This window comes from Carassius auratus, unplaced genomic scaffold, assembly GCF_003368295.1.
Source record: "Carassius auratus strain Wakin unplaced genomic scaffold, ASM336829v1 scaf_tig00015083, whole genome shotgun sequence".
In the NCBI taxonomy this organism is placed as follows: domain Eukaryota; kingdom Metazoa; phylum Chordata; class Actinopteri; order Cypriniformes; family Cyprinidae; genus Carassius; species Carassius auratus.
Window position 1 is genome coordinate 38,285 of NW_020524543.1, and position 20,415 is coordinate 58,699.

At 36.9% G+C, this 20,415-nt stretch overlaps 1 pseudogene; it reads right to left on the reverse strand.

Moving 5' to 3' along the window:
- Positions 1–1,307: 1,307 nt before the first annotated feature.
- On the reverse strand, positions 1,308–20,410 carry LOC113074550 (sperm-associated antigen 17-like; annotated as a pseudogene).
- Positions 20,411–20,415: the final 5 nt, after the last annotated feature.

Consider the following 20,415-nt stretch of genomic DNA (forward strand, 5'->3'; position numbering starts at 1 on the left):
GTTCAGGCCTTTCTTTTACAGGTGTATCTGCAGAAATAAATGAATTTGTACCACACAAAGGTTGTTTATTGAAAGGATAAAAAATATTGCCATCATTGAAAGGTTATTTTAACAATTCGTGGTTTTAATTCCAATTTTAAAATAAGCATATCTTTGTAAGCATCCAAACTGGTACACAAAGTTTTTATGTGATATTTTTTTATCATGTGTAGCTAATTAAATGTATCCATCCACACCCATTTAATGGTGTGTTTTTTTTTTCCAATAATATTTAAAAGTGAAGATTTACACTTTCATTATTAATTCTCCCTAGGTTTCTTCCTGTAAGATAGCGTAATTATTCTAATCTTGGCAGACCTGCTTCCATTATTGTAATAAAATACTGTGAATGCCTAAGAATAGCTATTGGTGAGTGCACTAGTTTTATTAATACTTTAGCATGTTACATTTGGCATTAAACCATTGTAGCTGCATATATTTTGAGGGAAATATCTTTCTGTATTTTTCTATTGAGTGGATTCAAAATTGGTATAAAATTTAACAACATCTATACAAAAAATGTATGCAAAAAAAAAAGCATTTTAATGGCTTATGCAGTTCACAATTTTTTGCACAATTTTTGGGAGTGAAACATTTGCAGAAAACGTTGAATAAGGACAGATGCCTTGGCAAAGCTTTCACAAGTTTTTTATTTGTAGAATCAGCTAAAGTACTCAAAGCTCAATTCTGAAATCTTTCTATTAAAGATATTACTTAAATAAATTGTTATTCTTTAAACCTCACAGGAACTACTTCTGCCTGATGAGGAATCCGTGGAGAAGCGCTGCATTCTGGAGAACAGTGGAAGATCCAGGGTGAGTGAGCTCAGGTTTTGATCCTAACAGAAAGCAAGAATGGTGATATAACAGGTCCGCTTGATATCTTAATGTTACAGATGTCAATATGACCATTTTCATTTATATACATTCTCTGTATCGGGGGTTGTGTTGATGAACAGCTAATAATTAAATAATAAAATGTAAAAAAAAAAAAAAAAAAAAACTTCTTTAAAAAATCTGAAAATGTTTATTTGTTTTCCTGCGTGTCATGTGATCATTTACCAACATAAAAGAACTATGTAAAGTGCGAACATGCTAATGTTTTTAAATACTGAGGCATGTGTGTTTATATTTTATATACCTCAAAAATTTACTTTTTTCACTTTTTTTTTTTTTTAATGGGTTGACTGACAAAAATGTTTGGGAATCCCTGCTCGGAAATAAAGAACAAAAAAAAAACTAATTGATATTAAGTCCTGAGAGGAATATTCAGATGGTTGTACTAGCCTCATTTGTAAAGAGGGACATTTCCTTCAGCTCAGGGTGAAAGTATGGAGTAACTATATGGTGTCTGAGTGCATTTCTGTGTCTTCTCTGCTCCTGGAGTTCTTGCCTGAAGGTTGGATAAGCAAAACATCTATGCATCACCCTCTTTGACTTCCAGAAAAACGAAACCTTTCAATCAGAGTAACTGTTTACCTGTGCTGTTTAATCCTGTTTTCCCACAGTGACTTTTGCTTCTTTTTATTGATTCTGTAAAAGCAGAAGTCGAAAGCAAACCGTTTAAGAGCAATTAGTCACCATGCACTTTCACACCTTCTGTAACAATTTGTGGTCTGTTTTTTTATCTATAAATACCAGTCCACATGCTGAGAACATTTACCCACTAGTATGTGTTATAAGCTTGTTACATGTTATAACTTATTCTGGTCTAGATTTGACATATTGTAGATAAGACAGAAAATGATGAACAGTACCTCCTGGTAACTTTCTCTTCTGTTTTTTCCTGGAGCTTGTGGGGTTGTTGAGCTGCTCGCACTGATTCAGTATAGAGAGATGCCAGAGCTAAAAATCATCAATTAGTTACAAGGCTGTCACTAAAATGCATATGTAATAATTTTTTTTGTATTGCTTTTTGTAATACACTCTCAGAAATAAAGGTACAAAGCTGCCAATGGGGCGAAACCCTAAGGTACAAAATATATTTGTACCTTATTTACCCTTAAATTGTACATATTCATAATTTAAGTCAGAAGTCACGGCCTACTGGTTAGAGAGTTTGAGTCCTAACCCTAGGGTTGTGGGTTTGAATCTCTGGCTGGCAATACCACGACTGAGGTGCCCTTGAGCAAGGCACTGAACCCCCAACTGCTCCCCGGGCGCAGCAGCATAAATGGCTGCCCACTGCTCCGGGTGTGTGTTCACGGTGTGTGTGTGTGTGTGTGTGTGCACTTTGGATGGGTCAAATGCAGAGCACGAATTCTGAGTATGGGTCACCATACTTGGCTGTATGTCACGTCACTTTAAAAGTACATGTTAGTACCTTTTTAAAGAGTACAGCTCCAGATTTGTACCTTTTTTTTTAGAGTCTATCTAATATTGAAGTGCACACTATCAAAAATCACAATTTAAACAAAAATGGAGATTATTGTATTTTGATGGTTATTAGTTTTGAAATATAAATGAACACTATTGAACACATATTTAGAAATATTTTATTAATACTTCTCATTTCAATTTTCTCACCTGACAGAGGCCTTATCTCCATTGCAACTGGAGGATCTACAGCATCAGGCAGGGACTAAAACAAACATACGGTTTAAATGTATTTAAAGCCATGCCAGCATAATTTCATATATAAATATCACCTATAGACATCTGAATGATCAATCTTTTGTTAAATAGTAAAAAATGTGACAGTAGATCTTGTCTGACCAGTACAAGCTGCAGTAGATCATTCTGATGAACTTTCTCCTCTGCTGTACGTGGGTCCTTCAACTGCATCTTCTCCCATTGATTCTCTCTCTGTAGCAGCTGCTCCAAATATGACTGTTTTATTAAACACATAAAAAAAAAAATAATACAAAAATTCAGGTGTAGTTTTAATTAAGCGTTAGCATTAGTTCTGGCAGGTCACGTGAGTGAAGCTTGCATCAGCTGATTCTCAGCTGATCACATCTGCCTATAGAAATATAACACCTATCACAGCACTCCTATATAAACTCTATAGTCAGTATTATTCGGCAGCTTTTCCGCTTGCTCATTTGTTTTCATTAACTTTGAGTGTACGGTTGATTTCAGCTGAACGCAGTGTCAGAAGCACTTGTTTATCGCTCCCAATGGCTTCTATACAAATAAAAAATAATGTTATGATAATGACACTCATTCAAAGTATTTCCGCAGGGTGTATGTTTCATCTGCTGGACTGCCACTCAATACTTATTACAGATCCATAATTTTGATCTGCTTGAATATATATGTGCTCACTTGTGAGTAATGTACGAAAACATGTTTATGAATGTTAAGTGTGATACGATGATATAGCTTGTTATGGTCACTCTCTGTGTTTAAAATGGCGTTGTTTTTTTAATTCATTGTTCAGTTCCTCCAGGGGCGGATCTACCGGGGTGGCATATGCCACCCTAAAAGAAAGCCTTGCCACCCCTGCTGCCACCCCAGTTGGCAGCAACGAATTAAAGGTTATTGGCAATTTGAAATTTCACGAGCGTGATTCGTGATCCTGCTCCGAACTCCCGAACTGATTCAAATGATTTGTGATCCCCAAACTGACTCAAATGATTCGCGAACCCCATAACGGTCTCAAATGATTCGCGATCCCGCTACGAACTCCCGAACTGATTCAAATGATTCGCGATCCCCATAACTGACTCAAATGATTCGCGATCCCGCTCCGAACTCCCGAACTGACTCAAATGATTCGCGACCCCCATAACTGACTCAAATGATTCGCGATCCCGCTACAAACTCCCGAACTGATTCAAATGATTCGCGATCCCCAAACTGACTCAAATGATTCGCGAACCCGCTCCGAACTCCCAAACTGACTCAAATGATTCGCGAACCCGCTCCGAACTCCCGAACTGATTCAAATGGTTTCCCCAAACTGACTCAAATTATTCGCGAACCCGCTTTGAACTCCCGAACTGACTCAAATGATTCGCGATCCCCATAACTGACTCAAATGATTCGCGAACCCGCTACGAACTCCCGAACTGATTCAAATGATTCGCGATCTCCATAACTGACTCAAATGATTCGCGATGCCGCTCCGAACTCCCGAACTGACTCAAATGATTCGCGACCCCCATAACTGACTCAAATGATTCGCGATCCCGCTACAAACTCCCGAACTGATTCAAATGATTCGCGATCCCCAAACTGACTCAAATGATTAGCGAACCCGCTCCGAACTCCCAAACTGACTCAAATGATTCGCGAACCCGCTCCGAACTCCCGAACTGATTCAAATGGTTTCCCCAAACTGACTCAAATTATTCGCAAACCCGCTTTGAACTCCCGAACTGACTCAAATGATTCGCGATCCCCATAACTGACTCAAATGATTCGCGAACCCGCTACGAACTCCCGAACTGATTCAAATGATTCGCAGTCCCCAAACTGACTCAAATGATTCGCGAATCCGCTTTGAACTCCCGAACTGACTCAAATGATTTGCGATTCCCAAACTCTAATAATTTATAAAGTATTAATATACTGTAATATTTTTGTTGTTGTTGTTGTTGTTGTTGTTGTTGATATAAAAACAGACTTAAGCCATCAATAGCCTTTAAAATGGCTTAAAATGCATTATATAAAAAAATAAAGAGGCAATAATTATTGGTTAATAATAACACTGATAAAATAAATAATGTAGGCAAATTTATGTACATGTTATTACAAATGCCATGAGATTGCTGCTGTTACACTTACAGGACAATGAAATCCTTGTTTAAGCTACTGACCAAACATTTCATTCAAATATTCATCTTTCATTTTTTGGCCACCTTTTTGCTATAGATCACACAGGCTTTATAATTTCTTCAACAAAAAACGTGCATATCACAACCCTCACAACCATGGTTTTATCATAGTAAAACTGCTTAGTTTCCTTTTGCATGATTTCTGAATGCTTGAGACTATAAAATAAATTAGAGTCATAATAAAGTTATAGCCACAGGTAAATGTCGAGAGCTACAATTGTGATTTGTAAATAATACAATTTATTAATTTAGTTTTTTATTTGATTAAAGTTATTTTTTCACCCCCATAGTAGTTTTTTCCCATCATCTTATTTGAGGAAGGGGGGCACAGCAATAAATCCTGCTTATGGGAACCCTTAAGGTGTTGTTATACATGTCTCTGGGAATGTGTGCTCTACTACACACACACACTGAAGCACGCGTGGTGTTTTCAGCTCTTCACTATATTGATGCATGATGTATGCTACACATGTGCACGTCAGTGCATTATGAGAGGATTTCACCATTTCATTTGATAAAACTATAGTCATTCATTTGTATCGTATACACAGACTGACAGAAACTGCAATGTCTTTATGACAACCTGTCAAAATAAAATATCAGTATAACTTGAAGAAACTCAAACAGAAATATAGTAGGCCTACTATTGCACAGTAGAGTATGCTATACTTCAAGAAGGGCTATTAACTAATAATAATAGTTTATTAAAAAAACACAGAAACTCTGGTTACAACCCACCAAAATAAAAGTTTGGTCTAACTCAAAGAAATTATTTAAGAAATTGCTTAGTAAAATACACTTAAAAAAGATGTACTAAAACATTATTTTAAAGGAATATCACACAAGTTTTCATAAAAGTTTTAATTTAAGCTCGCCAAAACAATAACACCATATTTTTCAAAAACAATTTCTAAAAGTACATTTGTATTTGTGCAATGCTTATTTATTTATTATTATTGTCAGCTAATGAAAGCTATGCTTCAGGGACCATATAACATCTAAGGCTAAATGTAGCTCTTGACTGGTTGAGTTAGATGGTGATTAACACTAAACAGTAGAAAATCAGTTGAGTCTCCCCAGCTGGAAATGGCTGTTAAAATCTTGTGTTTCTTATAATAAATTGACATATTGATAACACTGAACCTTTTATAATGCTCTTAATTACATGTCGATGCATACTGTATGCATAAGTGAGTGTGGTGGTGCTTATGGGGTATGGTCACTTATTCCTTATATGTTTGGAATGTTTGTTATAACTGTTTCAAATGCAAGACATTGATTGTATGAGATTAAGTTTGTAAATAATAACCTGTGTTCTTTTGTAGTGTGCACATATATTTATCATCAATCTGTGATAACTGTGTCTAAATTCAGTATATATACGTCTGCCATATGTTGCCACCCCTCAAAAATTCCTGCCCCCTTCTCGCCACCCCATCAATATTTTTCTAGATCCGCCCCTGAGTTCCTCTCTGTAAGCAAACCATTTTTCTTAGATTTAAATCCAATACATTTACATTGTGTAGCGCTCCCATATACATATTATTGCATTACAGAGGAGAGGCCAGTTAGGCTGTGTTATCCCCTAATACGTTAAAGGAACACTCCACTTTTTTTTAAATAGGCTCATTTTCCAACTCCCCTGGAGTTAAACAGTTGAGTTTTACTGTTTTCGAATCCATTCAGCCGATCTCCCGGTCTGGCGGTAGCACTTTAGCTGTAGCTTAGCATAGGTCATTGAATCAGATTAGACTGTAAGCATCTCTCGCTCAAAAATGATCAAAGAGTTTGTATAATTTTCTTATTTAAAACTTGACTCTTCTGTAGTTACATTGTGTACTAAGACCGACAGATCACTTCGTACACAAAGTCTTAGTACACGATGCAACTATAGAAGAGTCAAGTTTTAAATAAGAAAAATATAGAAATGGTCATTTGAGCGAGAGATGCTAACAATCTAATCAGACTCAATGATCTATGCTAAGCTTAAAGTGCTACCGCCAGACCCGGAGATCGGCTGAATGGATTCGAAAACGGTAAAACTGTTTAACTCTAGGGGAGTTGGAAAATTAGCCTATTTAAAAAAAAATTCCTCTGATTCGTATTTGTTGTCATTGTAAGATACTTGGCGTGTCTTAAAACATGACGGCGACTAACCAGACTGCAATGCTGAATGACATAGTTTTACAAGCTCTATACTAAATTGTGCAATATACAATATGCTTGTTGTCTTGAACTTGCTGCTGTAAGGGGTGTATGCTTCCCCCTTTACGATCACATAATTTGCTTTAAGCAGCTTAAAGAAACAAGCTTGCTGCGTGTCCTCGTCGCACAGCTTGGGGTGACGCTTCCCCCAAAATATGGTACATATTTACATATACTTATTAACATGCTTGTTGTCTTAATGACCCCTTAATGAAATTAATAGCATGCTAGAAACTTTCATTGGATAATATACAACATACTGTTATAAAACTTGCTGTTGTTAGGGGTGTATGCTTCTCCCTTTTATGACCACAGTTACTAAGCAGCTCAATCAGCACGCTTGTTGCATGTCCTCGCTTGCTACATTTCCTGTCAAAAAAAAAAAAAAAGAAAGCTAGGTACGTTGTTGCTTTAGGCTTAGTGGTTGTATGTTGACACAAAGGTAACATTAACGGTACCCAGTTAAACTTAGCACAGCCAAGGCTTTTTTTATCTGTTTTTTAAGGCTGTCTGATATGAAACGGGTTTGCTGTTTAAATCTCATCTTGTATTGGAAGTGCGGTTCATTAAACTTATCCAAATATTATTTCCAAAACGTGTGTTTAAGTTCATCATATGCTATTGCTTAAAGCTATCTGGTGTATAGGTAATGTGCTTGATATTTAATGTGCAGTATGTAGATTTGCTACTTAAGGGTTGTTATCTATGCTAACGATTATCTGGATTAGGGCAACATGCTTGTTGCCTAAACACCAGATGCTGTACTGCATTAAAGGAGCATGCTGCTCTTATCAGCTGCTTAATTAAGAAGAGCACCCATTCACTACTGCTCCTCTTCTGTAAAGGGCATGCTGCCCCAGTCTATGCCGTTTCAGAAGATCTTGTTTTAAAGCTGTCAGTGTATTGGGATTTTGCTTGCTTGTTAAGGCTTACCTAATGTTCAGTATCATGTTTGTGCTAAACCTGCTTGTTGCTTTAAGCTATTGGTTGTTACTGCAAGTGCTGTTAACCGGTTAAACTTTCAACAGGAAGAAGCTAATGTTTAAGCTGTTGTTTAAGGCCATATGAATGTTCTTGAAATATGCTTCCTGCTAATGGCACATCAGCTATTGGAAATACTATGACTTTAAATTTCTCTTAATACTGCAACATGATGTGATTAAGCAACCAACATTCTTGTTGCAAAGCTATTGCTAAGGATTTTTTTTTTTTGTCTACACTCAAGCGGGTTGTCAGATTGAGGACTGGTTACACAACGAGCACAAATATCACAGGAGATGACAAACCTGTAACTGGGTCAGTTTGTTGAGTCATTATATGCAGGACTTTTATATATAGTCTTTTTAAATGGATGCTGAAGCTTTTAGGCCAGGTAGGATCTGCAATCTCTGATCTGTTCATTGCTTGTTTCTATAGCTGCAGAATGCTGTGTTTGGTGCAGTTCTAGGCTGCCAATTCTAATGGGGTTTCTGCACCTTTTTCAGGTATTGCATTAAAAGGCGGTTGCTGCTCTTCTTAGCTGCTTATAAAGGAAAGCACCCCTTCACTGCCTTCTTCTGTAAGGTGCTGCTGCCCCAAGTCACTGTTATTCCAGAAGGATATGAAGTTGTGCTTTGGGCGGTTCTTGACTGTCGTGTGTTAGGGGGTCCGGGCCTATCGTTTGTGTTTGGGGGGGGGGGGGGGATTATGGCTGCTCTCCCTGCTCATTCATGACAGGCTACATGGATGGACAGCGAGTTTTTTACCAGAACAGAACCATACCACCAAACCAAACTTTATGCTAAGTGTCTATCATTTTGAAGATAGTGGTCCTGACAGAAATTAAGCGTTAGCATTAGTTCTGGCAGGTCATGTGAGTCTAACTTGCATCAGCTGATTCTAAGCTGATCAAATCTACCTATAAGAATATGACACCTATCGCGAGATTGATATATAAGCTCTAGTCAGTATTATTCAATAGCTTTTCCACTTGCTCAGGAGCAAATAACCCTCCTCGATCCCCAACTCCTTTCGCCACAGTCAGGACTTGGCTTTCTGATACTCCTTGCTGAATCAGACTCATTTTTCTTGTATAATGTGATACTTTTAAATATCATGAAGTGCATTAAAGATATCTGCCTTGTTCTGTTTACCCTTATTATTGCTGCTCTCCCTGCTCATTCATGACATGCTGCATGGATGGGCAAGGAGTTTTTGCCCAGAACAGAACCATATCACCAAACTAAACTTTAAACTTAAAAAAATTGAATGCGATTTTCATGCACACCTTGTCAGGAAAACTGTGATTAGTAGTAAATCCTCAGTTTTCCTGCAGAATTGTTCTACTTTAACACTGTTGCAGGTTGTTTTTCATGTCCAAGGGTTGAAGCACCCCCAATAACGTGATATTTACCCCCTGGAATGCAATTTTTACCAGGGAACCCTCCGTTAAAATGTGATTATTGAACGTGATTGTGTAGCTTTTCAGTGAACTATGGCTCTGTGTAGTAAATGACATCCATCTGAAAGCACGTGCTGGTGATTTTCTACTAATCACAGGAACGGCTTTACTGATGATGAGATGCACATAAAAATCGCATCCGATTTTTTATTTTTTTTGCAAAGCCCTAATGCTAAGTGTCTATCATTTTGATGATAGTGGTCTTAACAGAAATATATTTAAAATATGCATAAATGTATCACATATTAATCATTATGTGTAATAAGAATTAGAGCACCTTGACTTTTTCTTGCAGTTTCCTGCACAATGCTTCGGTTACAGGTGGATGCTGGGTCATCTGACGCACCAGCAGTACGTCAGGGCACTCCAAAACCGGTTGGATGTGGATGGAACTTGACTTTGGTAGTTTCTCCTTTAAGTCAAGACTACAACCAAGGGTGGTCCCAAAAGGGGGGCCTGGGGTCCTCTTCTAAGCACCAGAGATGGAAACAAACCATCAAGGCATTATAGGTAATCCACACTTAACTGCATGTTAAAACAGACATTTCCAAACATGTCTGTGAGAAAATATTGGATATTTAATTTGACATTATAAATGAAGTTATTCGTGCCCCAGCATGTCCAAAGTGAATACTAAAAGGAAGTTTACACCTGAAATGGATCACCTATAGATTATGAATTACCTCAGATGAAGGGAATGTCTCCCATTTCCTGGATTTGAGGTGTGTGGGAATGATGTCATCGTCTTGCTTGGATGAGAGCCAATGAGAGTTGATGTCTGGGCAGGGCCTTAGCAGAGTGATGCCAAATGATTCTGAAGAGAATCAATCAAGAGAACTTGAATACTTGAGTTATTGTACTTGCTGCATTTATGATTTCAATATAATTGAAATATATATATATAATTGCAATATAATTTCAAAAGAAATGGTGTTGAAAATAAAGACAGAGGCCAGTAACATAATGCACAGATTGAAAGAAAAGTGTCCTGACGTTGTGAGTCTGGTAGTGGGTCAGTGAGAACGGCAATAGAAGAGTCACAGTAAGCCTTCTGTAGGAGATCTTCAACATCTTGAGCTCTCAGCAGCTCTGAGGCTGAACAGTCCTCATGTACCACAAACAACCTCAAAGACACAACACAATATTCTGTTTTTAAAATGTCACTTCAAATTCAAACCAAATGCAAAATTTCAAGCAAATACACTACTATTTAAAAGTTTTTTTTGTAATTTATTTCTGTGATGCAAAGCTGCATTTTCAGCAGTCATTCAGCGTCACGTGATCCTTCAGCAATCATTCCAATATGCTGATTTGTCGCTCAAGAAACATTTCTTATTATGTTGAAAACAGATACTACTTAATATTTTTATGGAAACTGATACTTTTTTTAGGATTCTTTGAGTAGAATGGTAGAAAGTTCAAAAGAACAGCATCTATTTGAAATATAAATATTTTGTAACTTATAAATGTCTTTACTGTAACTTCTGACCCATTTATTTCATCCTTGCTTAATACATTCTTTACTACTTTCCAGAAAAAATCTTACTGCTTTAAATATATATGTACAGTACTGAATTAAGACACAGAGACAATAGACAATGACTGCATAACAGGTGTGTGAATTGCAATATTAGCATTACATTAAATAAAAAAAATCAACATTAGCAGAAATAAATAAATAAATGTATTAAATGGCTCCTTGTAATACTCAACTGTGAGTCGGTATTTTTCTACAATGACCTCAAACTGTAAAATTGTTCCTGATTTCCTACATAGCTGTGCTAGTTTCATGTCTACTCTGTTCAAGTTAGTAGTCTTTCTAGTCTTTCCAGTTAATAATCTCTTAGAAAATCTACTTGTCTTTAAGTGACCTTGGTTGTATTTTTTTGAGAGACTTACCTAGCTGGGTGTGATTTAAAGCCAGCGTTCTGTTGAAGCTCTGTTGCTTTCATTTCTGATCCATTAGCCTTGACAGTGATCTGACCATCTGCATTAACCTGCCAACAATATGTTCTGGGTTTTTATTCAGGATGACTTGGATACAAGAGTTTGACATCACTTCAGTGATGTTTATTGTTTATTGTTCAATTATTGTTAACTAAAACTGAAACTAAAGCCATTACATAAATTAATACTTGTCACTTTGCAACAGCCACACAGAAACTTCATTGTTTACACCCCCTCAAATATATATAAATATTTATAAATAAAAAAAAACATTAATTTAAATTTAAGTTTGTCCTTAAAAAACTGTTATACACAAATATTTTACAGATGACCATAACTAGAAAAATACATATTTATTCACAAATAGACATTTCATGGAAAGTACTTGAAAGTGGTTGCCCTCGGGGTCCATCACATGGCATATGACATCTTTCTGGTTCATCACATATTGGCCTAGTGGGTCCTTCTCTGATCTCTGTTGAGACTGATGAGATGTGTACACTGCCCCACTATCCTTATCAATATGGAGGACACCTCCACCATGAGGATAGATCTACAATAAAGTGACAGAGAGGAAAGATGTTACATATGATGCTGTTGGCGTGTATATCTCTCACATATTCTTCCATCCATCCTCTTACTTTATATGATCCATGAGCAGTTGCGCTGATGGAAGTGCCATCCCCGTAAATAACATCACACGTTCTTCTCTCATTGTCCATTATCACTGTTGCAAATTCAGCTTTTTCCACCCTAACCAGTTTCTCTCCTGAAATCAGGTTTAATCCTTTACTGTCAACACTGTAGTAACTGTTTATTATGTTACTGCATAAAAACACTCTTGCACCTGAGCTCAGCTGTTGTTGTGGCTCCCCCTGCTGGTAGAAGGTGCTTATACGCGTTCCATCTGCGTGATCCACTATCATTGCGCCATCTTTCTTCAGCACAGACAGCACTTTGTCCTCTCTTGTGACCACAGCCTATAAATGTATCATTTTTTTTTTTTTAACAACAATCATATATTGACACAAAAGGAGATGTTGGTTTTTGAATGACAAGACACTTACTGTCCCACTGAAGGGGTCTGTAGCATGATAGGCCAGTATGGGCTGCACTTCAACTTCCTTCCCGGCCACAGAGGCGACTCTGAAGCCAGAGGGGGTTGTGGTGGTCCAAGATCCTCCGTTAACCTCGAGATAGTATTTTGGATTTTCATTTTCTATGGACTTTTGTTGCTCTACCTCTGTATTTACCTTCGAATCAGCCTTTCCTGTGAACAACAAAAGACGTTAAATATACTTTACAGTAAATGGACATTACAGTCTCTCTCTTTCATACACTTATTCAGATTCATATATTTATCAAAAAGTGTGAGGTCAGTAAGATATTTTTTGAAAGAAAAGAATATCAGCAATGATGCTTTAAAATTGAAAAGACTTATAATGTTACTAAAAATTACCACGGCAGTTTTTTTTTCAGTGCAGGCTACATGTCGTGACAAATTTTCAGTAAGAGATTTGTTTGTTCTGATGTGGTATGTATACCTTTCTTGTCTTTAGTGTCTTTGGTGTCCACTATCATCTCTTTAACAGGCTCTTCCTCTTTTAAGAGTATGTGTGGAACCAGCACACACACTGGTTCAGAGTCTGGGCTCGTACTGACTGTACCATCTGCAAATAGGACCTGAAACACACACACACATACTGTATACTTCCTCCATGAGGTCATTATTTCATTAGGAGTGTGCTTTATGTATTTGTATTACGTGCATTTTTGTTCAACCATATGTATGTACGTGAATACCTCAGTAGATCCATCTTTCTTGTGTTTGATGACAGTCCCTCTGCTGGTGATGACCCTGGAGATCTCAGTGTGTATGCTGAAGTCTGAGGTCAAATCTGATCTAGACCCTGAATTATAAAATCTCTGTCGTATCAGCAGAGATCGGACATGAGATTCCCCATCTAAAAAAACACAGATAAGACCTTACACATGCTCTCTGTGTCTTCAAACTGAGAGAAACTATGAATAAAATAGGCTAGGCCTAGTCTATTCTGTATTTTTACTGTATGTAAAAATACAGAGTAGAAATGTATGTAATGTTTATTATAAACCTTATGATGCATGAATTTTATTTACACAATAACTTGCATCTCACCTGCTGAGTCCTCAAAATCAAAGTGCAGGATGAGTCCATTGGGAAGAGATACATACAGATTGAGGAACGGTGGAAGAGAGGAGGTATCTCCGGGCTCACAGTGTACCTCAGGCACCTCAGAAACACACATTTGTGAGGGAGATAATGGCTATTTAGTTATGATTCATTGAATGCTAATCTAAACAACAAAGCAATAATGTAAAACCTAACCAACCGACATTTATTTATTTTTGATTTTTGTCCAGTTACCTGTTCCTGTTGTTGCTGGTCAGTATAGATGGCACTGGGCACCGTGGATTGGAGAGTCTGACCTCTTGTTTTATTAGGTTTGCTCTGACTGCAGGACAGCTGAATGCCATTGGCCAGTACAGCATGAAAAGAGCCACATTTCTCAATCTCACAATCTGGATTGACTCCATTAGCAGCTGGACTACTGAACATATCAATATCCTTTAGTTTGTCCTCTTTCTTTCTATCTGAAATGTGTGTGTAGAAGTGATGGCCGTCCTTCTTTACACATACTTTCACTTGTGTCAACCCTAATGATGGAAAACAAATATAAAAGGTTATAATAATAAGGTTAACCAGTTTATATAAGGCATAAAAGCTGTTATCCACCAAAGTTAAATGCATGCTCTAATACTCTTAATATATATATATGTAAAAAATGAATGTGTACTGTATTTGTGCAGGTACATTTTAGCCTGTTTATATTCTCAAACCTTGTGTGAAGTGAAAACGCTCCACATCGATTTGTCCTCCATCACAGGGATAGAGAGACTGAACTTGGCCAGTGACCTGCACCAGTTTTCCATTTAAACTGTAGCCTGTGAAAACCTGTGTGAAATATACAACCTTTTAGCTATTTCATTTCAAATTTAGCGCCACTATAGCATATAAGCTTTTTATATGGAAATATATATTTGAGACATTTGTTCTTCTCTCTTTTGCTGGATCTTGAGGCGTCTCTGGAACGTCTCTGGTTTTGTCTCTAGGCAGTGTGGCCGAGCTGGGTGTTTTAGACATGTTCTCTCTACTCTTTCTTGAAGCCAGCGGAGACTTCTTGTTTTCCTTTACTGAGTCCATCCTCTCTCCAACTTTTGGTGTCGCTTTTCCTCCTTTTTCTTTCTTTGTCTTTTTGGATTGCTCCTCCTCCTTTAATCTATCCTGCTCGATCTTCCATGCCTACAGTAAATACACGAGAGAAAAAAGGCCTGGTGTAAGGATCATGAAATCTGAAAATGTGTAATGTAAATATTTCTATGTTATAGTTAACAGCTCACTTTGAGAGAGTCCTCTCTTATGTACGGTTCTAATGTGTCTGAGATTGGGGACTTCTCTAGACAATCTAAAAGAAATAAACTCAATTTTAAACATGCACATTATTAAATACATAGAAACATATTTTTAAATATACTAATATAGTTGCTGTATAAATATGTTATCTTCATGCTATCTCTTTCTCAGACACACACACACACACACACACACACAAACACATATATATTGACATAATTATGAATATGTTGCCTCTCTTCCTGTCGGTCTCTGAAGGGGTTTGAATAAGATTTCTTTCTTCCTCTTTCTTCTCCTGCTCCATTTGCCATTTTTCCTCTTCCTGTCTGGTCCATTCACTGATTGAGTGTGCCACATTTTCCAAGTAGTTTCTATGAGAATATTATATTACATTAAATAAAAAACAAATTAAAATCTTGGTAGCTAAAATGATCAATAACTGCAGAAATAAATTGGCTTTGGATGACTGGACCATGTAAAGCTTCGAATTAGACGAAGTACCTGAAGCCCACATCTGTGTGAAGTGATGCGTCCCAGTATTCTTTGCAAATCCTCTGGGGGCTCATGGGATTGTGGCAGACAACATATATTGCATTGTCTCTGCTACAGTGAAATGTGTCCACACATCTATAAGTCTCAGAGGCAGACTGGATGACCTGAATATGCACAGAGATTACTCATTTGTCATTTTTATTGCAGTTTCTAATAGATTTTCAAAACAATATTGCAAAAATATTAAACATAAGGATGCAATAAGAGATTTGAAGGTGGGAACCTGCGGGAAAACAGAAGCGCTGTGCTTCTCTACAAAGTTCCAGTCTCCCAGCTGACGAATCAGTGTCTTCTTGAGATCTGTTATAGTCACTTCATTACCCTGCATTGATGAAACATAATAGTATTTTAAAAACCAATCACTTGTTCAAGATAATGTCACTATAGTGTGAATGTTTAATTACATAACATTCAAATTTCAGCTTCAAATAGTTTTTCCAAAACTTCAATCATACCATTTTTCTCTCAGTCCCTGCATTGCTTTCTGCTGATCCTTCAAAAATAAAACAACGTATCTGTACAACCACAACAAGGCTTCAACACTGCTTTAAATACTTGTTTAGAATTTAAATCTATTTGTAGCACTTAAAGCAAGTTGTAAGGGCTGCTCTTGTGCTCTCGTCACACCTGGTGTCCCGCTGTTGGTCCAGTACCAGTGTTTGGTGAATTCAACAGGGTTGTCCCATGGTGTAGGGTTTGGAGGATCTGATTGAGATCCTTTAATAAAGCTGTTCTCGTCCACTGTAGTCAACGGCATACTCTCAAACACAAACAGCTGGAGAAGCCTCTGTAGCTCAGACCAGCTCATTGACTCTAAAGATACATATTAAGAATTTACCTTAGGAAGAACTGGACCATAAGGTAATATTAATACAGTTATTCATTGTCGTTCCTCCTCACCGTCAGTGCAGAAGTGCAGTAGCTCCTGTGATCTAGTCAGTCTATAAGTGGCACTTTCAGTGTGTCTGGACATCAGGTTGGTCCAAACATGGCTTTGTCTCATAATGTCTGCTTCAGTTTTGATGACATCAAAACCATCTAGGACCTGTAACATATGCATAAGTGTACAATAATTTAGGGGCCTTAAATAAGCTATAGATGATTCTATAGGGTTAAAATGCACATAATAAAATATTTGTGTGTGCTATCAAGAATTTATGGGAGACGTGATTGTGTTTAAATCCAACTTCTTTTAATTATGAGCTTCATGGATGCATGTTCACATGCTCACAGGAAGCTGATGGAGTCTCCTTGCTCTCTCATCATAGTGATTGAGCAGGAGCGGGTGTTTTTGATCAGTATTTGGGCTGTTCTGGATCCCAAGATCCTCCATCAGTTCCTGCCATTAAACAAGCACAGATTATAGCTATAGTTAGATTTTGATTCAGAAACCCAGTGTCTGTCATTTTTTTTTTTTTTTTTTTTTTTGCTGTTGTAGCATTGGTTTGATCCAGACATTCACCTTCTTGTTGTCTTCGTCCAGTGGCAGACTCAGGACAGATGAGAGCATATAACTGATTAGATCTTGATCTGTTTTATCAAAACGCTCCTCTGAATCATCGGATCCTTCCTGTTCTGAAGCCACCACCTAGAAAAACACACAGGAAGTCAAGTTTAGCAGCTAAATGTTCAAAGAAATAAAGAACTTGCAGCAGGTGAGCCTCATTCAGTAATGCATATGTCACTTGATCATAAAACCTGTGTGCAAATATAAATTTTTATATCTATGTCTGTTTTCTCTGGTTGTTAATACAGTGGTATGTTTAACAGTCTTTCATATTTCCAAATTGAAGTTTATACAGAATCCTACAAAGTGCCCTTACCTGTTCCAGCATGCAATGCAATATAAGAGGTACAGATGTGATTTCAGTAGGAATCCTGTCCAGTAAATCACAGTAGTATCTCATATCAACCTCTGTGCTCAGAACAGGAGACTCAGGCTCTGCTGAGGAAACCCATAGGTTCAGTTTACGACTTTAATCAATATTAAAGACTTAAGTACTGTATTAATGTAATTTTTATATATTTAGTTGTTGTTGATCCCATTTTGAATGATGAAAGTCATTTGGGGGATTCTTAACTTAAATATTATATTTCTATTTTTATTTTATTTATTTATTTTCAAATTATGGTCTTATTTTTAATGACAAAACATGAATTATTTTAAAACGTTAATGTCAGCTAGAGCCTGTGTAGCTTAATTTCTCTCTATATTTTATATAAAGGATATTTAAAACCAAAACTCAAAAAAAAAATATATATCATATCTTGTACCAGGGTCTTCCTCTGACACTCCTTTCTTCCTTGGGGTTTGTAGAACCTAAAACATAAACCACATTTAATATCATCATCAACAACAAAAAAACTACATCCTGCCTCAAGACACTTCTGGAGTCAGCTTTTTTTCTGCACTTGCTACATTCAAGGTTTCTGTAGGTTTTATGATTGAATATTTAAGACTTTTTTTAAGATCATGAACAAAAATTAAGTAACTTTCAACAAATCTCCATTACTTTTTAATTCATCTTACAAAACAAAACAAAAAAAGTTCTGCTTCCAAATACAGAAATAGCTTTTAATGTATCTTCTGATAACACTGCAAAAAAATTATGCTCTTCCTCAGTATTTTTGTCTTGGTTTCCGATGTAAATCTCTTACTTTAGAAAAACATCAGAGGTCTTATTTACTGTGGAATTCATCAAAATGAAGTGAGTTGATTTATGATTAAAACAAGAACAAATATCTACCAATGAGCTAAAAAAACTTAATTAAAATTGAAAAAAGTTTTCATAACCCACAGACTATCTGTTTGTTCTTTTTTTATTAACTTTTGTTCAGTTTTCAAGACTGTTTCACATTTATAACAAAATACTTTTTTTGTAATGCATACAACATGTAATGCCCTGACTTTATCAATTTAAGACCTTTTTAAGACCTTGAATTGTGCAAAGGCAAATTAAGACTTTATGACCCACAGAAACCCTATACCGTATCTTTCATATTAACAGCACTACTGTCAGTAAAGTCTGACGTGAACCTCATTGGAGCTCAGTGGTCGGGACTGTGGGATGGATCTACTGGCCTCGGGCACCTGGATCAACCTCATGCAGTTGAGATAATGGCTGTACTGTCTCCTCCAGTCCAGGGTGTCATACACCAGACATGCCACCCCTCAAATATAGCAGCTCCAAATGCTAGCTGCAGATAGCAGTGGAAGACAAACAGAGTACTGGAATATATGGAAACCTTGATGATATCACATGCAATGGTCTGACCAAGGGTTTAAAATGCATTATGACAATAAAATAAACAAAATATATTAAACAGAAACCAGAAAACAAAACTAAATCGCAGGTCTTATTTGGTAGAAGAGAGTGTACTTCGTGTTTTTCATTCACCATTGCTTCAGTGTTGCTTTTGTCCTGGGGCAGCAAATGGATCTTCACGCTATAGTTCAACCTGGCAACATTCACGGAGTCTGGATCCCCATATTCCCACTGTTCAAGACTTGATCCAGCTGCTTCCAGAACACATCTAGGCTCCCCGCTGCCTCTTTTGTTTCAGAATCTCAACTTCTGAACACAGGATGAGTTAAAACTGGGTGATTTAAAATCTTGATTTTGTATGCATACAAATACAACACCAGCCTTCCGATGTGGGCCAGCATACTCTGCATGCACTATGTAATAGAATTTGAAAAGTATAAGCTTAATAAAATTCTTTAGCAATTTGCCCTTGAATCTTCGAGTAATTGGTGATCCTCGTCTGCCACTGTTTTCCTCTGGAGCCTCTGATTTGACCTCTCTCTCTAAGCCCAATTTAATGATATTGGAACACGTGGATACCCAGAGAGTCCAACCGCAGAGATTAAATGAGGCTGGCAGAACCCCACAATCAGGATGTAGTGCTGCGGCCCATCATCAGGCTCATCATCTGAATTCAAAATTTAAACATTGTTTGCAAACCCATTTTACTACAGTATTCTACAGATATTTGACTAGAAGCAATGCAGAAATAGATACCTATGTATTTGATTGTATTTTCCTCTTCCCCTCTACGTTTTAGTTTGGTGTCTTTGGTTGGAACTGGAAGTTCAGCAGCTTTCTTCCCCTTTGCTGCTCCTTTACCCCCCTGGTCCTTGCCGGCAGAATTCAGTCCCGCTTTAACAGGGACATTATCCTCTACAGCCTTAAATACATATACTTTATGTTACTGTTTATCTAAGACATGTTTATGTTTTAAATATATGCGTAGTATATTTGATTAGCATTTATCACATATAAAGTGTAAATTTGAAATAACTAAAACGAGTCAACATAGACATGTTTTAGCTAATGGTAAAAAAGCTCTCGCCTTCTGCTCAGCAGCCCTCCTTGTGATGTCATTGTTTTTGATGGCCAGAAGCTGAAACTTTATTAATTTCGCCATCAAGTCCACAGTAATTTCCTCTCCGACATCCATTATAGACTTTGCAACTTCAGTCACCTATACAGAAGCACAAAAGTAGTATTTAGTTGAAAACATGAATATACAACATAATTAAAAATATATATTATTATTATTATTATTATTATTATTAATCAAAATGGTTGATTCTTTTTTTTCTTTACTTAAAATCTGCTCCAAAATTATATATCCATTACAGATTGGCTGGAGCCTAAAACTATACATGATCAATATATTTTGTGATTGTAACACTTAACTAGCATTTCTGTGTTTTGTGGTGAATAACAATTCCCACCTCACAAAACATGGGAACATCTTTGGTCTTTCTGGTCTTCAGGTTTCCCAGTTCATCGATCTGTGTCACACCGAAGATCGGTTTATTTACAACAACAGATTGTAATATTTCTTTAATGTAACATAATTAAATGTCATTCCTTTCCATCACACCCATCTACATGTCACTCATTAATAATACTCTCTAATGATTTGATGTGAATCATCACTGAACAGAAAGCTAATTTCAGACCTTTTCCAGAGTGTCCTCCCAGGACA